This window comes from Octopus sinensis, linkage group LG8 (genome assembly GCF_006345805.1).
Source record: "Octopus sinensis linkage group LG8, ASM634580v1, whole genome shotgun sequence".
Lineage (NCBI taxonomy): Eukaryota > Metazoa > Mollusca > Cephalopoda > Octopoda > Octopodidae > Octopus > Octopus sinensis.
The window spans coordinates 45,486,552-45,513,051 of record NC_043004.1 but is presented as its reverse complement, the minus strand read 5'-3'; the positions used below and the strand labels follow the sequence as shown (position 1 = coordinate 45,513,051).

General features: G+C 36.4%; 1 protein-coding gene and 1 long non-coding RNA gene across 4 annotated transcripts in view; one reads left to right on the top strand and one right to left on the bottom strand.

Annotated features, from left to right (window-relative positions):
• LOC115215131 (zinc finger CCCH domain-containing protein 10-like) overlaps window positions 1–26,500 on the bottom strand; it is a 608,296-nt gene that overhangs the window by 18,092 nt on the left and 563,704 nt on the right. The window lies entirely within an intron of this gene.
• Window positions 9,269–26,500, top strand: part of LOC118764544 — a 19,639-nt gene continuing 2,407 nt past the window's right edge. Inside the window, exons 1-2 of the long non-coding RNA XR_005000364.1 lie at window positions 9,269–9,280; window positions 12,258–12,267. This is a non-coding gene — a long non-coding RNA (uncharacterized LOC118764544). The remainder of the gene's footprint in view (window positions 9,281–12,257; window positions 12,268–26,500) is intronic.

The following is a 26,500-nucleotide window of genomic DNA, read 5'->3' as shown; positions in this document are numbered from 1 at the left end:
CTCATATATAGTGTTTGCTTAATTCAACTCACAAAAGTTTGGGGGTAAGGACATCGAAAAATCAAATGCTAAGGTTATTCGAGAACGTACGTTTCAAGATTAGTCAAAACAACATTTCTATCATCGGCTCAGAAATTCCTTGGTTTGGATTTGGAAACACTGAAAATAAGAACATACCCTTTCGAAGATCTGCTCCCAACTAACAGTGCCAACAAATTCAAAATAAGCAAGCGAAGAATCTCTGTTCTCCCCTTTCCACCAGCGTGGGTTAAAATCATCAAACACTATGCTTATTTCGGTAAAATCCGAAGCATTAATCAGAGGGAGATTAATTATAATTTCAACAATTGAGGGCAAAATTAATTAATTATTAATCAATTTGATTTTTCGATGTCCTTACCCCCAAACTTTTGTGAGTTGAATTAAGCAAACACTATATATGAGAGAGATTTTCTTTAAGTATTAGAAATAGCCTTAAAAAAGTTTTTTAGCTGCTATTTCTAATGAGTTCAGTATGCGGCAAAGTAATTTATTTTACTAAGCCCTTTTATATAATGTAATAATTTGAATTCGCCTTGAATGGTCCCTTTGCATACTGAACACTTGGTGAAATTGATTAATAATTAATTAATTTTGCCCTCAATTGTTGAAATTATAATTAATCTCCCTCTGATTAATGCTTCGGATTTTACCGAAATAAGCATAGTGTTTGATGATTTTAACCCACGCTGGTGGAAAGGGGAGAACAGAGATTCTTCGCTTGCTTATTTTGAATTTGTTGGCACTGTTAGTTGGGAGCAGATCTTCGAAAGGGTATGTTCTTATTTTCAGTGTTTCCAAATCCAAACCAAGGAATTTCTGAGCCGATGATAGAAATGTTGTTTTGACTAATCTGAAACGTACGTTCTCGAATAACTTAGCATTTGATTTTTCGATGTCCTTACCCCCAAACTTTTGTGAGTTGAATAAGCAAACACTATATATGAGAGAGATTTTCTTTAGTATTAGAAATAGCCTTAAAAAAGTTTTTTAGCTGCTATTTCTAATGAGTTCAGTATGCGGCAAAGTAATTTATTTTACTAAGCCCTTTTATATAATGTAATAATTTGAATTCGCCTTGAATGGTCCCTTTGCATACTGAAAACTTGGTGAAATTGATTAATAATTAATTAATTTTGCCCTCAATTGTTGAAATTATAATTAATCTCCCTCTGATTAATGCTTCGGATTTTACCGAAATAAGCATAGTGTTTGATGATTTTAACCACGCTGGTGGAAAGGGGAGAACAGAGATTCTTCGCTTGCTTATTTTGAATTTGTTGGCACTGTTAGTTGGGAGCAGATCTTCGAAAGGGTATGTTCTTATTTTCAGTGTTTCCAAATCCAAACCAAGGAATTCTGAGCCGATGATAGAAATGTTGTTTTGACTAATCTTGAAACGTACGTTCTCGAATAACCTTAGCATTTGATTTTTCGATGTCCTTACCCCCAACTTTTGTGAGTTGAATTAAGCAAACACTATATATGAGAGAGATTTTCTTAAGTATTAGAAATAGCCTTAAAAAAGTTTTTTAGCTGCTATTTCTAATGAGTTCAGTATGCGGCAAAGTAATTTATTTTACTAAGCCCTTTTATATAATATATATATATACATATATATATATATATATATATATATATATATATATATATATAATGTATATATATATATATATATAATATATATATATATTATATATATATATATGTATATATATATATATATATATATATATATATATATATATAGACGAGTAGGTAGATAGATAGATAGATAGATAGATAGATAGATCGTCTCTAATCTATATGAAAATTGCATTCTACACCTTTATTTTATTTGGTGGGGGGTTCTCTGCAAGACCATGACGGCAGCAAGGTGTATTTATAGTAATAATGATTTCAAATTTTGGCACAAGGCCAACAATTGTGAGGGAGAGGGTAAGTCGATTACATCGACTCCGGTGTTTACCTGGTGCTTATTTTATCGACCCCGAAAGGATGAAAGGTAAAAATTGACCTCGGCAGAATTTGAACTCAGAACGTGAATACAGATGAAAATCCGCTAAGCATTTTACCCGGTGTGCTAACGATTCTGCCAGTGCGTCGCCTCAATAATCATAATAATAATAATCATTATTTCTTTTATCAGCCACAAGGTCATTGATGAGGGAGACATCACATTGACAGTCAACAGTTTGTGTGGGATCTTAGGTGAAGGAAACAGAAAAGACGGTGAAGTGAGATAAGTATATAAAGTATGTGATAACATGAATGATTCAGTCCTCCTGGTATAGGAGAAACTCCAACTAGGGCCAATCTAGAAACCCTGCATATCCACTCCACCACTACCCTGACCATCAAAGGTACGAGCCCTTTGCAAACTGATCTCCAATCTACAGGTATATGCTTAGAGTAGGGCCATTCATACTAACCATATTTTCCCACAGCTATCCATCGTTTCCTAAATTCAGTGGGAGGTAGCACTTCCGTCATGTCATCAATTCTACTGCTGTTACTCCTGCTGCTGCCGTTACTACTACTACTACTACTACTACTACTGCTGCTGCTGCTGCTACTACTTGCTAATAATAATAATAAGAATAGCAACATAATTTACCATAATCAAATACACTACCATTATCAAGAGATATCTTTGGATTTAAATACAGTTATTATTTGTGTGCTTAATATTTTCGTTCCGTTACTAAAAGTCTTTTCGTGTGTTACAACTGGCGAAGACAAAACACACACAAGCACACACACACACGCACATAAAAGTTACTTATATAAAAATGTCGTAAAAGTTACTTAGAAATGTCATATAAGTTAAAAGAAAAATAGAAAAGAAATAAATATATATATATATATATATATATATATATATTTTTTTTTTTTTTTGCATAAAATGTGATATGTGAATTTTATTTTTCAGAGGTTTAAATTCCGTTTTCTTACATTTTTCATGTCGACAAAATGTCGTAACACTAAACATTATATTATGTTATTTAGAGTGCTATAGTGAGAAATATATACGTCAGATACAAACCTTTGGCAATCTATTACACCCCCACTGATGTTGGTATGTGTGTGTGTCTATGATGTGATTTCGTGTAATTTTTCTAGTGTACCAAGTCTTAGAAGAAGACAGCTACCTTGATGCTACTGCACAGTTAATGCTGCTTGTCTTTAAGTTCAGTCGATAGCGCGTTCATCAGGAACATCATCCTCGGTATCAAAATGTATGGCTGCTCGTGATCTTTAACCCCTATAGCATTCAGATTCCTATGTCAAATGTCTAATGGGAGTATTCAGCAATTACTCGATGTCGCGATTAGCTAGAATATTTATTTCTTTACTACCAACAAGGGGCTAAACACAGAGGGGACAAACAAGGACAGACAAATGGATTAAGTCGATTACATCGACCCTCAGTGCGTAACTGGTACTTATTTAATCGACCCTGAAAGGATGAAAGGCAAAGTTGACCTCGGCGGAATTTGAACCCAGAACATCACGGCAGACGAAATACGGCTACGCATTTCGCCCGGCGTGCTATCGTTTCTGCCAGCTCGCCCCCATTACCCACGTATAAACAAACTCTGACCAATCAGGCCTTCGCGTGAAATAGGCTCCAGTAGCGATTTCATCTTTTGGCGCGCTTCTTACTGAGTCTATCAATCAGTATAAATCGACACACCGTGACGGCTTGACAGAGAGCGTTGGAATGCAGCAGAGAGTATTGGCGGACACTGTAGGAGATGGCAAACAGCAGCTGACAACACAAAGGCAATGAACAGTCGGAGAATGAATGCCATTTGAAGTCAGTGGTACCGTAAGAAACTAACCACACTTTATCTGCTGCTACGACTACACCATGAACAATAACATTCAAAACTCTTTCGAAGTTTTGTCGTTCGTAGTAACAACATTTGCTTTTGCGGACGAAAATAAAATTTTTGCTTATCAGAAATCGCAACAAACACCAATGTTCTTCGTATAAATGTAATGCTTATTTAAGCACATTATCTTGAATTAATTATGCATTACCTCATAGCTTTGAGATTTTGATGATATGTTTTTAGAATGACATTGTAAGGTAGGTGTGAAAGGCCGGATCCGGTCGCTTTGAATATAAGACAAGAAGAATATTTGAGCTAGATATGACTAGTTTAAATGCTAAAGAGCTATGTAAACAAACATGGAAAACACTGGTTTGTGAAAAGTCGGTCATCCTCGTGCTCCTAAACACTACATATTTCTAGTTCTAATTCATACAAGTTCCAGTACGTTAGGCCGATGAAGGACAATGATCCTGAAACACGGTGTCCCTAGATGCAGTTCCGGCGGTTGGGGGTGTTTGTCTATCCTTCGTATATGTATATAAGGACACAGGAAAAAAAAATGTGTCGAAGCTGTCAGGAGGCGTTCGATGCCTCCTAGGGCTATACAACGGTAGTGTACCCCCCTACTGTCACGTTCTTGTTAGATTGACAGTATACAACCAATTAATATACATTTTTCTTTCTTTGGGAATTCTTGTTACCCTTGTCTTTGGATTAACGTTACTCTACAATGTTATCTTTCCTCTATGCAATTATACAGTCTTGATTAAAAGGCGGCGAGCTGGCAGAACCGTTAGCACGCTGGGCTAAATGCTAAGTGGTATTTCATCTGCCGTTACGTTCTGAGTTCAGATTCCACCGAGGTCGACTTTGCCTTTCATCCTTTCGGCGTCGATAAATTAAGTACCAGTTAAGTACTGGGGTCGATGTAATCGTCTTAATCCGTTTGTCTGTCCTTGTTTGTCCCCTCTATGTTTAGCCCCTTGTCGGTAATAAAGAAACACATACAGTCTTGATTAATCAAAGTTATTCTACTTGGTTCATTGAGTAAGTAAATACAAGTAAATGCTATTGTTTTACCCCGTGTCTAACTTAATGAAGCAAACCTACAACCAACAGTGTTCTGGCCATGAACATCACTAAATTTATTTAAAGTATAGTGTACTTATGAGGTTGTGTGGTCAAGTGATTAAGGTCCTTGGGTTCACGATCGTGGATTCGATTCTCGAACTAGGCAATGATCTGAGGGCTTGGGTAAGGCATTTTATATAATTTACTTCAGTATATTCAGTCGAAAATAACAACCAATGGAATTTGGGAATTAATTATGCGACGGACTGGCGACGCGTTCGTGGGAAGAAGCCTTGTAGCGTAAAACAATAAACACAGGCATGGCCGTGGGGTTAAGAACTTCACTTTGCCACATAGTTTCCGGCAAGTGCTTTCTACTGTTCTACTATAGCCATGGACTGACCAATGTCTTGTAAGTGAATATGGAAAACCGAAGACAATGTACAATCTTATCGTGTACACACACATATGAATATATATATATATATATATATATATATATATATATATATATATATATACTCTCTTTTACTCTTTTACTTGTTTCAGTCATTTGACTGTGGCCATGCTGGAGCACCGCCTTTAGTCGAGCAAATCGACCCCGGGACTTATTCTTTGTAAGCCCAGTACTTATTCTATCGGTCTATTTTGCCGAACCGCTAATTGACGGGGACGTAAACACACCAGCATCGGTTGTCAAGCAATGCTAGGGGGACAAACACAGACACACAGACATATACACACACACACATATATATATATATATATATATATATATATAAACATACACACATATGTATATACACACACACATATATATATATATACATATATATACACACTCATATATATATATATATATATACGACAGGCTTCTTTCAGTTTCCGTCCACCAAATCCACTCAAGGCATTGGTCGGCCCGAGGCTATTGTAGAAGACACTTGCCCAAGATGCCATGCAGTGGGACTGAACCCGGAACCATGTGGTTGGTAAGCAAGCTACTTACCACACAGCCACTCCTGCGCCTATATAACGTGTGCACGTGCATTTTGTGTCTGTCCGCCAACCATCACTTGACAACTGGTGTTGGTTTGTTTACGTCCTCTTAACACAGTTTTGGAAAAAAGAAACTGACAGAATGCGTACAATATTTTAAAAAATAAGTATCGGGGTTGATTTGTTTAACTAGATACTCCAAGCCGGTGCCCTGGCATGGCCCAATCCAATGAATGACACAAGTAAAAGAGAAAGGATAAAAAAAATCAAACATTGCCATTCGTGGCAGTGACCTACGAGTGAGTTACAAAGGAAGGAGTTCTCAGTGGACATCGAGCCTTTATCAAAAGGCATTCAAATTTAATGTATTGGTGGATCACTGAGGAGTTGGTATTTTTTTCTTTATCAACTTTCGTTTTGTGATTTGTTCAATTTTTCTGCTTACGTAAGTATTGCTAGCGATGGGATCATCATCATTGTTCGACCGTGGTCGAGACAATGGAATTTACCATGCTACGCCAGACTTCACGGTCCATCATGGCATTACGGAGGTCCTGTTGCTGGATGCCTGTATCTCTGGAGATTACATCAGGGTAGGAGAGTGTGTGCCCTCTGGTATTGCGAGTAGATGGCTTCCAGAGGAGAAGAGTAGAAATTACCTCTTTTTCAGCTCTACAACAATGTCCAGCAAACTGGACTCTCCTACCTTTCACAAGAGATGACACAGGTGGTAGTTTCCCATATATTTGCATTTTGATTGGCTGACGCTTCCACGAGAGATTTTGAGCTCTCATAAGGAGGCGAGTGTAGGTTCCATCCAACCGCCTCTCAAGCTTCTTTGATAACGTCCAGGTTTCTGAGCCATATAGTAGAATTGGTTCGACTGTGGCTTTGAATATTTCAAGTTTGAAGTCTCTACTTAGATTAGATGACCAGATCTTATGCATGTCATTACAGGCTGACCAGGCCATACCCTTTCTAGTTAGAAAATCTAGTTAGCGATGGGATTATGGGTGAAGATATGAGATACACGCGACATGCCCTGGCGATCAGCTATCGTTTAGGAGACAATCGGGCAAGATTGTAAGAGTGAATTTTGAATCGAAAAGTTATGAAGGAGTACAGATTAAACATATTTAATATTTCTATATAGAATAAAGATCTTGAAATTCCCAGTTGTAAGTAACCATGTATAACATCATTTCATCTTTTTATGAAATCGTTAGCATAGCATAACCCAAAGCAAATAAATTTCTCTAAAGTAAACATTTTACGATGCTAGACATATATTATACAAAGAAAATAATTTACACTTTAACACATATTCATTTACTTTTCCTCGTAGATCGTTAATAATACAGTAATAAAGTGACAAGAGAGAGAGAGAGAGATTTCTTATATACAGGTTAATATTTCCATGGAAATATGAGATATTTTATACGTAAAATATGATATCAAATACTATAGAGAAAGCAGTTGTTGATCTCCAAACTGTAGAATCCTATGTATGTGTTTTTAAAAGACGTTCGAGTGTGATTTGAAAGAAAATTGGTTGATAATGTTAGCAGGTAAATTTGCCAAACAGAGGCTCTGTCTCTTAGGCTCGCCTGGTACACATAGCTTGTGTTAGTCTCTTATCATTCCGCATCCTGTAAATTACATGATTTATCAAAACGATCGTCAACTCACGGTGAGAAATGTCAATACAAGAAAATTCGAACATTCGTGACAGGTCACTTCCGGATTACGTGTTCACATTTACTTAGAATTTAATTAAAACCCAATCTTCACAGCTGGACTTTTAATTATGTTTACGTTCACATATATCGTGTTACATCATAGGTGGAGAGGTGTATTGTGTAATTATGTCAAAGAGCAAGCAAAGTTTATGCGAGGAAGTACTTTTATATGATTGTAGGTTAACATATTATTATTATTACGACAATGACGACGAAGACGACAAGTGAAATGATGGCAATGATAATGCTGTTGATGGCGAAGACAATGATGGTGATGATAGTGAGGATGATGATTATGTTGACGACGACGACGACGATGGCGCCGTTAATTAATTAGACATAGAAAGAGAATATTAAAGTCGCTATACCGTCATGTAGTAAGATAGAACCTGCTCGAGCAGAGATGCTTCAGCTACGACCATCACATCTTTATTTCAGATACCGTAAATCCTCGAGTATAATCCGCATTCCCCCCCCCCCCCCAAAAAAAAATTTAACGGTCAAAATCCCTAGTGCGTACTATATACGAGGTTAAAAATGAAAAATATTTTCTAAGCAATGCACGAGTCTCTATTTGCTGTCTGGCGATGTTTATTCAGACGCATTTTGTGATATTGGGCGCGAAAATATCTCAAGCTAAGACTGTAAGCAATGAAGTCATAAAAGTATCATCCATAACTTGCAATAAGCAACATTTATTAAAACGTTATTACTGTTATTTCTTTATTTTCTGCAAACAAAATGCACAAAAAAGCTACACGTTTGCATTATGTTATATATACAATAATAATAAATGACGTTACCGTATGCAGACCTCCTTGACTCACGTTAGAGAAGGGGTGCGTATTATACACAAGGTTTAGGTTTTTCAGAGGTACATCCCCCTAAAAATCCCCTGCGTATTATACTCAAGAGCGGACTATACTCGAGGATTTACGGTACAGTGTTTCTAAAACTCTCTAATCCCTGTCGTGTGATCTATAGAAAGTGGTTCCCTTCGATGCTTTTACGATGGTTAAATGGCTCAAATGTTGACCATTTACAAAATTGCAGATGAAATTAGGATCAATGTATTGCTGCTGTTTTAAAACATGGGCACATTGATCAGCTGCTGGAGGCCTTATGTGTCTGAGATCCCAGTACTCTTTTATGTATGCTTGTGAAGGTGCGTGGCTTAGTGGTTAGGGTATTCGGCTTAAGAGTGAAAGGTCGTGGGTTCAATTCTCGATGGTGCCTTGTGACCTTGAGCAAGACACTTTATTTCACGTCGCTGCAGTCCACTCAACTGCCAAAAACTACTAGTATCTGTATTTCAAAGAGCCAGCCTTGTCACATTTTTTGTCACGTTAAATCTCCATGAGATCTATGTTAAGAGTACGCGTGTCTGTGGAGGGCTCAGTCACGTGAACGTTGATATCACGAGCAGGCTACTCTGTTGATTGGATCAATTGGAACCCTCGTCGTCGCAACCAATGAAGTGCCAGTCAACAAATACATTACTATAATAACCCTCAGTGCATTGCCTTGCTGCGGGAAGGGTCGGGGTTACACTGCTGTTGGAGTGAAATGCCGAGTTAATAGGACGTGAGCTCTGTCCGAAAATATGAATGCTCAATCAATGTGATACTAACAATATAGCCATGTCGTATACGTAGGCATTCAGTATTGGTCTCTGAATGGTTCACTTTCTAGCGCACAATCAATAACCATAAATTTGTGATAAAGTCAGATTAACAATCGACAATGCTTACCAAAGCAAACCTACGTTCAATGCATAACCAATTTAGCTTCTGGTGTTATTCCATGCGTATTTCTTGAAAAGAATTATCATTAACAGTAATTATTTTCTGTCTTTTTTTTAGGTAGGGGTAAGGAACGAAGCAAAAAGTAGCAAAATATTTTTTCAGAAAGCGTTATGTTTACATAATTAAATCTAAGTATTTAGAAATATTTCCTAAATATTTCTATACCTATATGCTAGGCATTACTGTGCCTCAACGTTTTTCTCCTTTTACTACGGATGTAATGCTCTTTGATTAAAGCATTTTGTTTTTGAACGACTGCCCTAATTATAAATAGTTCTTCCTCAATTTAATTAACTGTGTAGTAGGTTTCTCAATTATCTATCGTTAATCATCTTTGTTGCATCTTTAACTATATATATATATATATATATATATATATATATTATATATATATATATATGAAAAGTAACATCACATCTCAGTTTGTTCATTCCTACAGCTGCCTCAATAATTCTTACGTCACAAAGCTATTAGGCAAGATATAAGAATCACATCTTCAGGAAGTAGTTTCTATAGCAAATATGAAGAATAACCAAGCTTACATATAAATGAAGAACAAGAAATAAAAAAAAAAACATAAGGAAAATTTTAGGAGGGGAGCGGAGTGTAATTAACAAAAAATGTGTTTGAAGTGAGATAAGTTAACTGCACTTTCTAGGTAGAAGAGTCACGGTGCAGAGGCTTCCTCGGGAGGCATTGCAGATAAACTGGCAACACTGCATGGAATTTACAGGTGATCCATTACCTTGCCTCATGCTAAAATTAGTTTCTTTCCACGAACAAAGGAAGCTGTGTTAGATAGATTCGTGCAATGATTCTTAAAGTGAGAGAAGTCAGCGATAAACACAAGCTCCAAGCAAACGTTGTAGTTCGAAAAAATCATCTACTTATCCACATCTGGAAGCCTCCACGCAGTCGTTCCACGTGCAACAAATAGTAACAAAATCTCCTTCACATCACACACACACACACACACCCACCGTCCTAGAAAAGGACACATTAGACAATACCGTCATGATTGATTGCTTTTCTTTTCTACACTCAAGAAGTGTAGTTACGGAGTGGTTACGGATGGCATGGCTTTAATCTTGGTGTTGCTCGATTAAGGCAGACGTGGAACTAATCAGCATCAACATCATCATCATCATCATCACAAATAACCAATTGACAAACGACGAGTTTACAATACAGTCAGAGCTCATAGATTTAACTTCGTGGATTGTCTCCCTTACATTCTTGCAAAAATTAGTCATTAAGCTAATGAGATTTTTCCCCCCTTTTCTCGTCAGTGCAGATGTTATTTTAATTAATTAAAATGTATTGATTCACTATATTGAAAATGATAGCTGTCTACTTAAATATTCTGTCCATTTGTATTGATGAAGTGTCAACGTATATTTCAAGACGACCAAACATTCTTTCCAGTCTCATCTCAAAGTACTAATTACCTTCTCCCAAGTCTCTCAAGTTCTGACCAGCGAAAACATGGAGACTTTAATTGATCATCGAATTTGTTAAAAAGAGCAGTCAAATCTACTACGCATTACGCCCTAGCGTCTTCAAAAGTGAATGACAGTCACATTTAGATAATGTTCTAGACGTGTAAAATGTCTAGATGAAAGACAGTACAGTCACGCTTAGATTGTCTTTGACGATTTTCCTTCTCGGCTAGGGGTGTCCAGAACCTAAACAACAACAACAACTGCTGTTGCTACTACTACTACTACAAATCAACAGGGTCAGTTGGAAGTCGCGATAAGTTGGCTAGACAGGCGGGGTATCAGCCGCATGTGAGGTAGTGACACGTCATAACTATGGCCACGGTAAAAACTTCAATTCCTTGGATGACGTAAAAAGATACCTTGATGAATTCTTTGCCATGAAACCACCTCAATTCTGGGAAGAGGGTATTTTCAAGTTAAAGGAATGATGCAGACACATTGTGTAACAGAATGGTCATATTTGGTTGATTAAAAATGTAATGGCAAGTATTTATTGACCTTTTTCTTTCCTTTAAAATCGGCACGAACTTTCCGGACAACCCAATATATAGTTTCGTCAGAAAAGTGTATGTTTTTATTCAGTATCATGGCCATGTAATTAAGATGCTCGCTCTGAAGCCACATATTTTCGGATTCGGCTCCACCGGACGACACTTTGGGCAAGTGACTTCTACAAAAGCCCCGGATCAACTGATGCTTCGTAAGTAGAGTTGGTAGACGAAAACGGCATGGATACCCATCATGTGTGTGTAAGTGTGTGTTCCCTGCCATTGCTTAAGAGACAACCGTTGTTAGTTTGTTTATGGCCCCCGTAACTCAATGTTCCAGCAAAAGAGATAGGTAGAATGAGTGCCAGACTTTAAAAAATAAATATCATAGTAGATTTGTTTTAAATAAACTCTTCAAGAAGGAAAGTGCCCCAGCAAGGCCACAGTCGAATGGCAAAAACAAATAAAAGCTAAAACATAATAGATAAGATCTATTATTTTGTTGTTAACAATCTTTTCTATAAAAAGGATTTTTTTTTACATCTACAAGAGTCCAATGGCAATCATCAGAATTTTTCTCGTCCATCAATCTTCCAATCATTATCTGAAAATGTGTTGAAATCACTGTGAGTAATGTAGACAATCTTTCTGTCTTTCTTTCTCTGATTGTCTCTCTGCCTGTCTCTCTCCCTCTGAGTTATATTCATGAAAAGATTTGGACCAAGATACCTGGTGTCATACTATACTCAAGGAGGCCTGTCCTCCACAGTAGAAGTCCTGTTCTGGTGCCACATAAAAGCACTCATGTCGGTGGCATGTTAAAAGCACCCAATGCACACTGAAAAATGACTGGCATTAGGAAGGGCATCCAGCCACAGAAACCAATCCGAATCAAACTGGAGCCTGGGGCAGCCCTGGTTAAACTGTCCAGCCCATGCTTTCATGGAAAACGGACGTTAAAGTATGATGATGAGCATCAAACCGGCCAACCCATGCCAGCATGGAAAACGGACTTAAAGTATGACGATGTTTGAACTCTTCCGTTTAACTTGTGTAATGTAATTTATACGTTATTCTTACATTTGTAGTTTTCCTAATATTATAAGGTATTGTAATTCTAGGAGAACTGAGAGTACTTCTACTCTGCACCGCTCACCAAACCTTGTGAGGACGCTACATATGAACCAATAGCATTAAATATTCAACATCCATGCTACTTTGCGTGATATACATATTTGTCAATACTTTCAGTACTTGTCTCCAGCTGCTTACTCAGGCAGTACTTGTTATAGAAATTATTATCCTGAGGGCACCAAAATTAAGCTTCCACTGAACTCCAGAAACCCAAGTGCAGACACTGTGTATCAAGCATTGACCCTACACATTCTGCATCTATGCTAACCCTTGTCCAAAGTGTTGGTGAATATTTGTCTCAGCTATTTACTCAGGCTTTGAATGTTACATATATTATAGAAATTTCAAATTCTAAGGGAACATAAATTGAGCTTGTTAAGGGCCACAGAAATCCTAATGATGATGTATATATTGGGACCCCCTTCGGTCATGACTGACCGTGGGATTGCACCTAGAAAGTTACCCTCCCAGGCACAAGTCTGGGCAAGATTGTTTATGGAAGACCAGCAGTCACCCATGTATACAGGCCTCCCCTCTCCACGCCACCAGTGTTATCCAAAGGAAAAGTAAAGGGGCCGATACAGCTTGGCACCTGTGACATCGCAATAGCTGAGTGAACTGGAGCAACGTGAAATAAAGTGTCTTGCTCAAGAAGTGAAATAAAGTATCTTGCAGCCCGGTCCCGGGTTTGAACTCACAACCTCACGATCGTAAGCTCGACGCTCTAACCACTGAGCCATGCACCTCACCAATGATGATGTATAAACTATAAACATTGACACTGCATATTTTACATCCTTGCTACTCCCGTCTTCTATACATATTTGTCAATACTTGTTGGTTCCCAGCTGCTTATTCGGGCTACAAGTGTTATTATATGTGTTTCGTTAAATTAATTGCAATAAAAATATAGGAAAGAAAATAAAACTGTATTGTACTAAATTGAGTGAAAACAACAACGGAAAAAATAAGCTGTTTCCAATTATGAAATTACAATATATTCAATTTCAATAATTTTCATTTTATATAAAAATTAGCTTACAGCATGACAAAATATTGATGTCATTTTGAATATTGTTTAAAATCTAACTTTGAAGATATAGCTTATTATCAATGATTTTTTATACACACACACACACACATATATATATATATATATATATATATATATATATATATAAACACACATGCATATATACATATATACACACATAAATATACAAAGACAAAAACACACATATGTACAAAGGGACATATATACGTATCAACATTTATACACACATACATATACAAACAATGGATATATGTATGTGTGTGTGTGTGTGTATATATATATATATATATATATATATATATATATATATATATATATATATATGTATATATATATATGCACACACACACATGCATACACATATATTTTATAGCAAAATAACTGATGACATTCGTAAACTAATGATTTTTGACATATTTTCCAAACAGAATAATTACAAACAAGACATAGAATCAACGACATGATTAATATAAACAAACAAACCATTAAATAAAAACCAGAAAGACTCGGCCATCTATGAGAGTTGACAGGGGCGAACGGTATTGAACCTTAATTAAGCCTGAAATGCAACTGATGCTCTATATTATGGTTATGGTGTGTTGTTGGAGAGTGGCTCTGTACCTAAGATTCCATCCAGAAATCTGCCATCTTACTTGACAACTCAAATTTGAAGGTAGCGAAAAGCGGGGAAAAAAGTATAATATGGATAACTACTACTACTACTACGACTACTACTACTACTACTACTACTACTACTACTACTACTACTACGACTAATAATAATAATAATTTCAAATTTTGTCACAAGTCCAGCAGTTTCAGTTAAGGGGCTAATGCGATTACATTGACCCCACTGTTCATCTGGTGCCTTATCTTATTGAACCTAAAAGGATGAAAGGCAAAGTTAACACTGACAAAATTTGAACTTGGAATATAAAGACGGACTAATAATAATAATGACTAGCACTATGACCCGGCGTTGCCGGGTCATAGTGCTAGTGCATGCATATACAGCTGCATGCGTGCGCACACACACGCGAGTACTGTCCAAACCTCCGACCAATCACATACAGCTAGCTGGCATTCAATTGGCGTATCAAGTTTCAGGCATTTTCATTGGGTTTTGGATAGAAAATTCACAAAAAAGTCACTTCTATTGATTTTTTAATAGCTTTGTGGGGTGACTGGGGAAATGTAAAGATGTGCACGACCACCCTTGGACGGTTTTGAATGACCATAGAAAGTACAAGCCCTCTAAGTGAAAAATTGTGGATTTGTATAAAGGACACACACACAGACATTTTGCAGTTTATATATATGGAAATGATGATAATGATAATAATAATCAAACTGTGTAACACCATAGACTTTGCAATACTGTATATTAAATGAGTATGTATCAAAGTTATTGAAAAAGAAAATAAGAAATATCAGGAGAAAGAGAGAGAGAAAGAGAGAGAGAGAGAGAGAGAGATAGAGAGAGAAATAGAGAGAGAGAGAGAGAAAGAGAGAGAGAGAGAAATGAAGTGATTGTGAAAGAGTAAGATGATAATTATTCGCATGGTAATTAGTGTACTTGGCACAGCACCCAAACTGCTATGTAAGAAGCTGAAGGATATTAGAATTGAAATTTACAAGGTCAACCTGCGGTAAAAATGCAATATTTGATCTGCAAGATTCCTTAGAAAGGTTCTTGAGATCTGAAGACATTTGTCGCCACCAAAACTCAAAACAACACACCTGCTAGCTAATATAGTATGTAACAGCTTTTGAAATAATAAGATAATTTTTTTTCTTAAACTGTGGTGTGGGGTTGGGCTAGTTGATTACATCAACCCCTGTACTTCATTTGTACTTTATTGTACTGACCTGAGAGGATACGGAAGACAAAGTTGATCTCAGCAGGATTTGAACTCAGAATGTAAAGAGACTGAAGATATGCCACTGAGTGTTTTGTCTGATGTGCTAAAAATTTTTGCCAGCATGCCAACTTACTACTACTACTACTACCACCACCACCACCCATAATAATAATAATGATAATAATAATAATAATAATAATAATATTCATAACAGTCTTTTCTACTGGAGGCACACGGCCTCAAATTTGTGAGGCGCAGGAGTGGCTGTGTGGTAAATAGCTTGCTTACCAACCACATGATTCTGGGTTCAGTCCCATTGCGTGGCACCTTGGGCAAGTGTCTTCTACTATAGCCTCAGGCTGACCAAATCCTTGTGAGTGGATTTGGTAGACAGAAACTGAAAGAAGCCCGTTGTATATATGTAGGTATATATATATATATATATATATATATGTGTGTGTGTGTGTGTGTGTGTGTGTGTGTGTGTGTGTATATATATATGTATGTGTGTATGTGTATATGTTTGTCCCCCAACATCACTTGACAACTGATGCTGGTGGCTTTACATCCTCGTAACTTAGCAGTTCAGCATAAGAGACCAATAGAATAAGTACTAGGCTTACAAAGAATAAGTCCTGGGGTTGATTTGCTCGACTAAAGGTGGTGCTCCTGCATGGCCACGGTCAAATGACTGAAACAAGTAAAAGAGGGGACTAGTTGATTACACAGACCCCAGTATTTCACTGGTACTTAATTTATTGACCCCGAAATGACGAAAGGCGAAGTCGACCTTTTAGGGTCAATGGACTAAGTAAGAGTTGAGCACTAGAGCCGATGTAATTAACTTACCTCACCCCCACCGCCCTTGAAATTGCTAGCCTTGTGTATAAAATTGAAACCAATAATAATAATAATAACAATAATAATAATAATAATAATATAGCAACAGATAAAGATGAATTTGATGGTGTTGAATCATGTTCTTCATTGTTTAACAACAGAGAAAGATCATTAAAAAAATACAATATTGATGAGATAAGAATGTTGATGATGATGATGATGATGATGATGATAATGATGGTAGTGATGGTGATGTTTTTTTTTTACAAGCTAAAATGAAAAAATAAAAATGCCAAAATCAACAATAATAACAACGTTGAAATAATTCCTCTAACAACAGCAATTAAAACAAAAGTGCATCAGGCAGAATGCGATGATGATGATGATGATGATGATGATGATGAAAATGATGGTGATGATGATGATGATGAAAGAATGATGTATCTAAAAATGTAAAAGAATTTCTTTTGGCAATCTATTATTAATCAGTAATTGATTTAATTAAAGAATTTCAGAAGGAACACAATTAGATTGATGGTCCATATATTTTCTTAAATATATATATATAATTTTTTTTTTTACACGGTATATTTTTATACGGTGGTATGTGTACATGTGCACATACGTCAGCATGCGTGTGTACATGTGTGGGTGTGTACGTGTAACCATTTACTTTATGTTAGTTAGCATGTGATGTCTTCGCGGAATATTTTGAGAAAATATCTGACTAACTTTATGAGAGGGAAGACAGAGAGACAACGCAGAAGAGCAAAACTTTGGCTGTTATTTTGCCTAAAATATAAATGGAATAGTTTTTTTTTTCTTGTTTCCTTTTCTTCCTTCTCCTTTTCCATGTCTTCCATTTTCTCACTGACTGTTCTCACATATCAACTTTTATAATCTAAAACATACCGGTCTTTATCTTGCATGCATGTGAGTATGCACATGTGTGCTTTTGATTGTGTGTATGTGAATCTGATAAAATATTAAATCTTGTAAAATAAAGAGTAATGAGTCATCTTAGAACGACATGTCAATGTGTCTTCAAAATTATATATGCATCTATGTATGTATGTATGTATGTATGATGTATGTATGTATGTATGTATATGTATGTAGTAAAGGTTTGAATCAATGAGGAAGTTGTGATAGATATAGCAACTAAATCTCTTCTAAATCATCCACTTCTGCAGTTTTAGATACATTATAACTGGAAAGACAGGATGATCACAGCTAGAATAACTGTGACTTGGGCTGACTTAAAACTAAACGACATTTTTATGAATATCCATATATATATACACAAACATTGGTTGTTCAGAATGGCTCTTTGGTTAAGAAGCTTCCTTCATAGCTATGTGGCTTGGATTTCAATCCCACTGTATGCCATTTGTCTACCACAATAGCCTCAGGCTGACTAATGACTAGTCTGTGAAATGTGGTAGATAAATTATATGGAAGCATGTCAGATATATATATATAATAATATTAGGGAGTATATCTAAACTTACAGGGAAAAATTAGATTTAGGATTAAAATTTAAAATATAAAAATTTATAAATATAAATTTAAAAATTTAAAATTTTAATAATTTAAATTTAAAATTTTATATATATTTTGTATATTATACTAATTATATTTATTTTTTGTTTTTTATGTCTATCACTGTTTGAGTAGCCTAATAGTGGTTTTATCTCTAATTTAATTTATATATATATGTGTGTGTGCATGTGTGTGGGTATGAATGTATGTATGTATATAGGATCTTCTTTCTTGACTTAACATCTCTTAAACGTGAATAATCATGCAGTTTTGCGACAGCAAGAAACTTGATTGCTCAGTTCCCTCACACTTTAACCCCCATCTCAACTCCTGGCATAAACCTCATGCCCACCTTATAGTTCATAGTCTTTCAAGTTGGATGGCCACCTCATTCATGTTGGTGGTATGACAAAAAGCATCCAGTACACATTGTAAAGTGATTGGCATTAGAAAGGGCATCCAACTGTAGAAACCCTACCAAAGCAGACACAGGAGCACAATGCAATCCTTGGAGACATCAGAACCCGTCTGACCATACAGCCATGTCAGAATGGAACATAGGTGCAACAGATGATAATGATAATGATATAAATAACTGCAGCATGGAAGGTGTTTGTAAGCCATTTAAGAAACACATAAAAGCCGTTCGATTCACTTCAACATTTAAGTTTAATTTGTCAAAATATTTTCGTCGCTTTAAGACCGCGACCTGTTCACTGACAAAAATCCATGCTGCAATTGTTTCCGTTTCAGCACACGATCTCAGATCAAATCACTTGCTATGCAAGTACATCTCCGATGATGATATATTTAAGCAGAAAAAGTTACAAAAATGACTCAAGAGCAGAGAATTTCGTGCACGGCACTTTTCGAACAAGACTTCAATTCTGAGTACTAGCATCTTAAATTGAGTGAATTACAATTCTTTCTGGAATGTTTGATTAAAAAAAAATTGGTATTTGAACATCATGTGAAAATCTCTAACTTTTAAATAATCTGTCGTTTAAACAGAGTAGTCCTGAGAGGAAATGAAATACAGACAATATGTTCCTGTGTGTGAGTCTAGACATTGACACAGCTTATAAATCAGTGGTCTTTATTTATATTTCCCAGTTTAGAAGGTAAACAAACTGAGGATGATGAAATAAGCACTAAACTTGTAAACACTAAGAACAGAGGCATATATTATTTACTAAAACAACCCTTCGAGACAATGCTTTAGCATGAGCAAAGTCCATGTGATAGAACTGAACCGACAAAGAAAGGAATTGGTAGTAACTCTGTCGCCAACATTTATAGTGAACATGGATAGCACCGAAGTCAGAGGAATTAGTGAACTAATAGACAGATAGATATCAGAGTATGGACTATTAAAATAAAAAGAAAAGGAAGAAAAACGTAGCATAGTTAGAAGCAAGCGAAGAAAAAGGTTAAATGCGTTAACATTCCAACGTAACATTATTAATATCACATCTCAAATGGATAAAAAGGAAAAAGAAAGAAAGAAAAAAACTGCCTAAGATGTGAGCATGCGAGAACATTTTTCAGATAATTCTAGCATCAACTGAAAGTTTCCACCTCCTCAAGAAAGAATAATGGCAAATTGGCCATAAAGACACCTGAATGATGTATAATTAAGATGCAAGTGAAAAATGCAGCCATCGTTATGGCTGTGGCTCGTTAAAAGAAAATGAAAAATATAGATGAATAAAATGAAGGTGATGCTACTATTGTTGTTGTTGTTGCTTCTACTACTACCACCACCACCACCACCACCACACAATCACTACCACCATCTTGCTTAGGTCTGGTCAAGGCATTCTAGCCATGGCCATACCACCTTTTATCAGACACAGTGTAACTATTACTAGCATGCACTTTGTTTTTGTCTGTCTATCTCTCTCTCTTTCCCTCTGCCCCCCACCCCACATACTTTTTACCATTTTTACTAAAAGTGTTGAATTGCCAAAGTTCTTAAAACATTAGACTGAATGCCCAGCCATGTTTCTTTTGACTTGCCTGTGCTCTGTATTCAAATCCAACCACAGTTGACTTTCCATTTCATCCTTTCATGGGGTTTGATGAAAAGCCCCAATAGAGTGTGGTGGATTAGTGAAAGTGGAAGATCACCAGTATCTGTTCCAGTTCAATATGTTCTGAGTTCAAATCACACCGTGGCTCTACATGGCTGATAGACTTAACGTGTATTCCAGTTTAACAACACCAAAAAACTTTGGGTTACTTTACTTTACTTCTATTGCAAGCATATGGGCTACGTCTGTGACTGAAAATACCTTTGCCCCTCCATCCCACTAGTCTCAGAGGTTCTTAACCTTTCAGCATTTAAACTGGCCACATCCAGTCTAAATATTCTACCAGTTTTATGTTAAAACTGGCCAAATATGGCCTCTCATACCAACTTTACAATGTCATTCTAAAAATAAACAATCACACCAGGAAAATCTTTTAGCTACAAGACAATGCATAACTAATTCATATTAACGAGAATAAATAAACATCACACTTGACAGCGTAATCTGAATACTAAAGGGCTAAAGATGAAAAAAAAAAAAAGAATATGGTTTGAGTGAAATACGATGGTTATTTCTGGTAGATCTCTCAACCACATAAATAAGTAGTTCTTAAAAAATGCTCCACAGATTTTTAAATTTATAATTTAAAAAATAAAATAAATGCACCCTTTTAAAGCCTAGCCAGTCCATTGCAGCGTTACTCATTTTTGCCAGCTGAGTGGACTGGTGCAATATGAAATGAAGTGTTTTGCTCAAGAACACAACGCGTCGCCCGGTCCAGGAATCAAAACCACAATCTTACGATCATGGTGCTGACACCCTAACCATTAAGCCACGTGCCTCCACAAAATTTATAATTTAAGGTTTAGATAATGCACAATAATGATTGCATGTTTTGTGTTGTTTATAAGTTGTTTCAGTCAATGGACTATGTCCAGGCTGTGGCTCCACTCTGAAAAATTTTAGTTGATCAAGTCAACCCACCCATACTTATTTTTAAAATCTGGAACTTATTCTATCAGTTTTTTTTTTTAATCTTTTGACAGACTGCTAGGTTACAAACAAACCCATGCTGGTAATGAAGCAGCACACACGACAGGCTTTTGCACAGTTTCTGTTGGCTAAATCTCTTTACAAAGCATTATTCAGTCTGGGGCTATAGTGGAAGACACTTGTCCATAGTGCAATGAGTTTGAACTGAAAGAAAGGCACTCAAGCAGAGGAATAACAACAAAAGAGCAAAGTTTCATCCAACAATAAATTCAACCGCTGACCAAGCCTGTTTTCTCTTGGTAGTTGCTGTTGCGAAAGAGGTAGTATGGAAGACGAGAGTGAAAGGAATTGCAACAGGCATGTTCATCTCCCGTCTCGAGCTAATCGACTTTTTCGTTTTCCACATGAAACGGAAAATAATGCTGGAGAGGAATTGCTTGTCACAAAGTGTGTTTCGTAAAAGATGGGAGTCTATTGCAAGTATGTTGTGAGTGAAAGAACCTGTTTAAATCAGAGTATAAAAAGGAGAAAGCAAAGTCTTCAGTGTGAGTATGTGGTTTGTGGGGTTGACCGCGTCCTCTGCTTCAGTTTTTGTAAATCACTCATTCCCATTTAATTGTATATATTTTAATTGTTTGTTTATTCATATGTTTTGTCTCATTGAATACCCTGACCCCAATGTTTGTCCTCGTATCATCCCCACTTTTTCTCAACCTCAGGGTTAGTAAAGAAATTGACCAAATAAGCTGTCAGGTTAAACCCACAGTTTCAGTCAAAAGGAATTTTATAATCTTATAGGTACAGGTGTGGCTGTATGGTAAGTAGCTTGCTCCCCAACCACATGATTCGGGGGGGGGGGGGGTTCAGTCCAACTGCATGGCATCTTGAGCAAGAGCCTGCTACTACAGCCCCAGGCCGATAGTCTTGTGAGTGGATTTGACTGACAGAAATTGAAAGAAGCTTTGTGTGTGTGTGTATGTGTTTGCGTGTGTCTGTATCTGTTCCCCACCACTGCTTGACAACTGATGTTGATTTGTTTTTCCCCTAGAAATTAGCTATTTGGCAACAGATCCAATATAATAAATATCAGGCTTTAAAAATAATTTCTGGGGACGATTCATTCGACTAAAAATTCTTCAGGGCAGTGCCCCAACATGGTCGCAATCTAATGACTAACAGGTGTAAAATATAAAGAAATGAATAAACTTTATTCTATTTTCAACATGAGTCTGTTATTCTTAAACTTGCTTAACAATCATAATCTTAAATTAGTATTTCTTTTATTAGTCTGTCTATGCAGAATATGTCGCCTCACTTTCTCAATTTTCTTTATTCCATTCTCTTCTCGTCTTTCTTCTTCTTAACACTGTATTTTTCTTTTCTCTTTTTCTTTCATAGTTTTTATTTTGCTCCAGTTCCTTCCCTTCTCCTCCTTCTTCCTCTTCTTCTTTTTGTCTCTCTCACTCACTCCTCTCCCTCTCTCTTTCTCTTGCCATGCTGGGTCGAATTCCTTAATCATGACAAGATGACATAATGATAGCATGAGGTAAGAGATATTCAATTAAGATCATTACATACTTTATGCAAACTAAGGTATATAACCTTAGAGTCTCTTCATCATAACTAACTTTACAAAAAAAAACAAAAAAACCAAACCAAAAAAAAAAAGAAAAGACAAACCAAAAAAAAAAGAAACTATTATAATATTGAAAGTTGCACATCCTCAAAGTTATCGTCCATCTCATTATTTCTATACCATTCTCTCAGTACAGACCAGTACATAATCAGTAATATTTGCTTATCTTTTATTATGTACATGCTTATCTATCTATCTATTCATCTACCTATCTATCTTTATATAGTAGCTGTGTGGTAAGAAGCTTGCTTCCCTGCCACATTCTTCCAGGTTCAGTCCCACTGTGTGGCACCTTGGCCAAGTGTCTTCTACTATAGACTTGGGCCAACCAAAACCTGATGAAAGGATTTGGCAGACGGAAACTGAAAGAAGCTTCTTGTATATATGTATATGTATGTATATGCGTGAGTGTGTGTGTGTATGTGCATACATGTGTGTGTATTTGTGTGACTGTGTTTGTTCCCCCCACCATCGTCTGACAACTGATGCTGGTATCCTTCATCGACTGGTCCTTCATTCTCAGTGCCACTCACATTGGGACTGCATGGCAGTACTTTGAGAACATTGTCACCTATACATGCTCAAAACACGCTCCTACGAAACCCACTAACACAAACAGAAACAGACTCCCTAGAAAGAAAAAGACCACTCGTCAGGTGCATCAAAAGACTTAATAAAAAAATCAACCAATTGAAATACTCCCACATACAACATTCACATTCAACAATAATGAAAAGGCTGGAATTGGAAAAACTTCATCTGCAGACCGACGTGAAAACCTCCATTGAAAATCAAAGAGCTGCAGAGGAACAGTGGGTAATCAAAAACATCAAACAGAACCCAAAAGTGTTCTATTCTTATGCAAATAAGCAGAGGACTGCTGTCTCACCCATTGGTTCATCGATCGATGATAATGGCATTCCCTAACACGATGCTAAAGAAATAGCAGAAATACTGAAGAAAAAATACTGCTCTGTCTTAGTGATCCCACTGATATTGACGTAAGGAAAGCGAACAAAGTTGATTCCCAATATAAAATCTCGGACATAACCTTCACTGCCTCAGACATCACAGCAGTAATAAATGAGGTCAAATACTATTCTGCTGTAGGCCCTGATAGATTCCCCACTAGTCTCCTGAAGGAATGTAGGCACCAACTTGCAGTCCCTCTGACTAACCTCTGGAGAAATTCTTTAGACTCAAGTTATATACCGAAACAGTTCCTATACCACATTATTTACATTTGACAGATATTTGTCCTCATTTTGTTTGTTAACACACTGTTTCAGCTGATATACCTTCCTGCCTTCATCAGGTGCCTTGGGGAAATTTTGAACCTGGGTTCTCATTCCTAAAGTATTTTTTGATGTTACTATTATTATTATTATTATTATCATTATTATTCAGGTCACTGCCTGGAATCGAACTCTTAACCACTACACCCATATGCCTGAGGGCAATTATGGAGTGAATTTTAGGGCTTATAAATCTAATATTTTCCTATCCTTCCTTAATACCGGTTCCCATATGCTGCTCATATCTGCACTCGGTCTGTTTAGGAGGTTGTTGCATCCTAGTATATTTGCTGCTTCTTTTAGTTTTCCTATTTTCGAGTGGTGTTCTCTATCTATTAATTTAACTTCACCCCACAGGGGGGAGGTGGTCTCCATTTTTCCATACATGATCAGCTATACCTGATTTATCAATATCTCCTCGTTTCACAGCTTTAAGATGTTCTTTTACCCTTATATTGAAGGGGTGGCATGTTTCGCCTTTGTATAACCTACCACAGCTGCATGGGATGGAGTACACGCAGTTTTTGGTCACATTCTCTTCTATTGGTGGTTTTAACCGAAGGAGATATTTGCGGCCCATATAACATCAGGACAGTATTCAAATGTATTTACGAAGCATTGTATTACTTTTGAATACTGTCCTGATGTTATATGGACCGCAAATATCTCCTATCTAAAAGAAACCCATCATATATGTGTGTGCGCCTTTCTATTTGTTCCCTAACACAAATTGGCAACTGATGATGATTTGTTTACATCCTTTATATCTTAGCAGTTTAACCAAACAGACCAATAAAATAAGTACCATTCTTTAAAAAAAATAGGTACTGTGGATAATTCATTCAAGGCAGTGTCCCAGCATGGCAGCAGTCCAATTACTAAGGCAAGTAAAGAAATAAAAGATAAAGAAACAAAGATCCACTCCACTACCCTAAGAATCAACCCCATCATCACCACCAACAGGTAGCACTAAAATGCTTCCATAAATCAAAATTAAGTTTGTTATGAAAGGGATAGTGACAGAAACAAAATTTTAAATTATAATTGAAATTTTAACCTTGAATCATAATAATAGGAGATATTCTGAAAAACAAAATGTCCCCAAAATTTGATTTCTAAAGGAAAAGATATCTGCAGTTTTTAAGAAATATTAAATTTTTTTAAGTAAAAATTACAATTTAAGCTTTATAATTTTAATTTCATATTTTTCATCATTTCCGATTTGAGTGTGGTTTAATCGATTTGAAATTTCAAGTTAATTAAAAAATTAAAAAATAAAATTAAATGTAAAATTAAGAGAAAGAAATCGTGAACTTAAATTACCATTCCTTATTACAATCAGAATTAATAATAACGAACAAATTTTGCTGAATAAATTTACAATGTGTATAGCGTTGTGTTTACCCTAACAGAAAATTCTGGCTTGCAAACAAACCTTCAGATGTTAACTCTGTTTCTTAGTCAACTGAGAGGCTTTCCTTAAAATTAAACACAAGCTTATAGAGTTTGCTATGATCAAATTTTGTTTATTAAACTTACAAATATCTAACTTAATTATTGTTCAGATTGTTTTGGAGAGGACTGCAACAATATAGTGTCAGAGTTAATGTATTGCAGAATTTAGAGGATTTCTACCTTTGAGTTAGGACATTTGAATGTAGCCAAGATTAGCTTCTTTCTTTCATCATCAATGCTTGTACAGTGATTAGCAATACACTAAAGCCTTGATATTGAACTAAGATAAAAGCTACTAGGTAGTCACTTGGTCTACAAATGACACCATGCTACTGGCTAGGCGAGCCAGCCAACATTCTCCACTGATCTAAAGGGAGTCTGGCATAATGTAAAATGAAGTGTTTTGTTCAAGAACACCACGCACTGCCCACTCAGGGAATTGAACCTACGATCTAGCGAACGTGAGGGTAACAACCTAACCACTAGGCCACATGTCTTCACTACATTTACATGGTCTCCAGAAATCTGGAAAATTTAGAAATCCAAGATGCTTCTTGCCCCAAGCTTGCTGAATAATTGGTCAGATACTGTATTATCAATATTACATAAGTCTGTCCTTCAATTCAGTGAAGATTTGCTGTTGTAATATTTAGTTTTGCTGAGGAAATAGTGGTGATGGTGGTGGTCATTCTTTTGTTATTGTTGTTGTTGATTAGTCCTAAGTCAACCTGGGTCATGCAGAGTAACGATCAAAGGTATTCCAGCCTTTCAGTTTTAGCATGTAGCTTGAAGGCCTTTGATCTTAGTGAGGAGCAGAGAGTTAGCGAAGGCCACGGCTTTGGCAGACTCACTCCTGTACGAGTGAGATTGATGTGATTCAAGCCTAGCTTGATGACATGCAAGTGGTGTGGGAGTGGAACCAGGAGAAGAGAGAAGAGGCTACAAGGAAAGCTGCAACAGAATTCTATTGAAAGGTCCAAGAAGATGATCTTGATATTCAACCAATATCAGAAGTTGTATTACATATCTGTGCACAGACAGACAGACGTATATATATATATATATATATATATATATACACATACTGGGGTAAGCACATAAATGTGAAACAAGGTGGAAAAAAGAGTACTCAAATACCAGAGGTAGAGTAATAAGATCGTTACCTTTTCTTTGC